The sequence below is a fragment of the Hordeum vulgare genome, chromosome 7H, assembly GCF_904849725.1.
Source record: "Hordeum vulgare subsp. vulgare chromosome 7H, MorexV3_pseudomolecules_assembly, whole genome shotgun sequence".
NCBI classification, from domain to species: domain Eukaryota; kingdom Viridiplantae; phylum Streptophyta; class Magnoliopsida; order Poales; family Poaceae; genus Hordeum; species Hordeum vulgare.
Genome location: NC_058524.1, coordinates 380,948,651 through 380,950,546, shown reverse-complemented (window position 1 = coordinate 380,950,546; position 1,896 = coordinate 380,948,651).

Here is a 1,896-nt window from a genome sequence, read left to right as displayed (position 1 = left end):
AGCCGCCAAGTCGGAGTATGATGGCTCGGGCTCCAGTTGACCGGTGCCTGCTACTGCGACAACAGACCATCCCTGGCAACGGCGCCAGGAATCCTTCTGTCACGGGCTACGCCTATAGAGACTTCCTTGGCAAATATGCGAAGGATTTTCCCGCAGCCTTGGAGCCTTACGTTGATGTTCCCTTGAAGAGGAAAGGGTGATGTAGCACAGCGGTGGTAAGTATTTCCCTTAGTTTGAGAACCAAGGTATCGATCCAGTGGGAGGCGCGCGTCGAGTCAGAAGTACCTGCACAAACACAAAGAGCTTGCACCCAACGCCATGAAGGGGTTGTCAATCCCTTATAGATTATTTGCAAAGTGAGAACTTAAAGCAAAAAGTAAACAAACCAAAGTAAAAGTGAAAGTGGAGACGATAGTTGTGAATAGACCCCGGGGCCGTAGGGTTCACTAGTGGCTTCTCTCATGAAAGCAAGTAGACGGTGGGTGAACGAATTATTGTCGAGCAATTGATAGAACCGCGCAAAGTCATGACGTTATCTAAGGCAATGATTATATCTATAGGCATCACGTCCAAAACAAGTCGACCGATACTTTCTGTATCTACTACTATTACTCCACTTGTCGACCGCTATCCAGCATGCATCTAGTGTATTAAGTTCATAAAAACAGAGTAACGCCTTAAGCAAGATGACATGATGTAGATGGAAAATCTCATATCTACGATAAAATCCCATCTTGTTAACCTTGATGGTAACAACACGATGCGTGCCTTGCTGCCCCTTCTATCACTGGGAAAGGTCACCACACGGTATGAACCCAAAACCAAGCACTTCTTCCATTGCAAGAATCATAGATCTAGTTGGCCAAACAAAACCCAAGACTCAAAGAGACTTACAAGGATATCAAATCATGCAAATAAGAAATGAGCAAAGACTCAAATATAATTCATAGATAATCTGATTATAAATCCACAATTCATCGGATCTCGACAAACACACCGCCAAAGAGGATTACATCGGATAGATCTCCATGAAGATCATGGAGAACTTTGTATTGAAGATCTAAGAGAGAGAAGAAGCCATCTAGCTACTAACTACAGACCCGTAGGTCTGAAGTGAACTACTCATGAGTCATTGGAGGGGCGATAATGTTGATGTAGAAGCCCTCCAACTCCAAAGTCCCTTCCGACAGGGCACCGGGAAGGGTCTCCAGATGAGATCTTGCAGAAACGGAAGCTTGCGGCGGTGGAAAAGTGTTTTCGTGGATGCCCTGATTTTTTTCTGGATTTTAGGGAATATATAGGCCAAAGAGCTAGGGCAGGGGGGCGCCAGGGAGGCCACAAGCCTGGTAGCCGCCGGCCCCCCTGGTGGCGGCTACAGGACTTGTGGGCCCCCTGTGGCTCTCCCGCGTTGGCCCTCAAGTCCCCCGATGTTCTTCTGTTCTGGAAAAATTTATTTCGGGGATTTTATTCCGTTTGGACTCCGTTCGAAAATCAGATCTGAAAAGAGTCAAAAACACAGAAAAAACAGGAACTGGCACTTGGCACTGAATTAATAAGTTAGTCCCAAAAAAGATATAAAAGGTACATAAAACATCCAAAGTTGACAAGATAACAGCATGAAACCATCAAAAATTATAGATACGTTTGAGACGTATCAAGCATCCCCAAGCTTAACTCCTGCTCGTCCTCGAGTAGGGAAGTGATAAAGAATGAATTTTTTATGCTTTCATGCTACCTAGCATAGATGTCCTTTGTAACTGCTCTTATGTGACGTGAATATTCAGATCCATTAGATTCAAAACAATAGTTTGCTATTGACGTGGAGACAATAATATTTCAAGCAAACTAGCAAGGTAATCACGAACTTTCAAAATAACAAGGCCAAAGGAAAGTTAT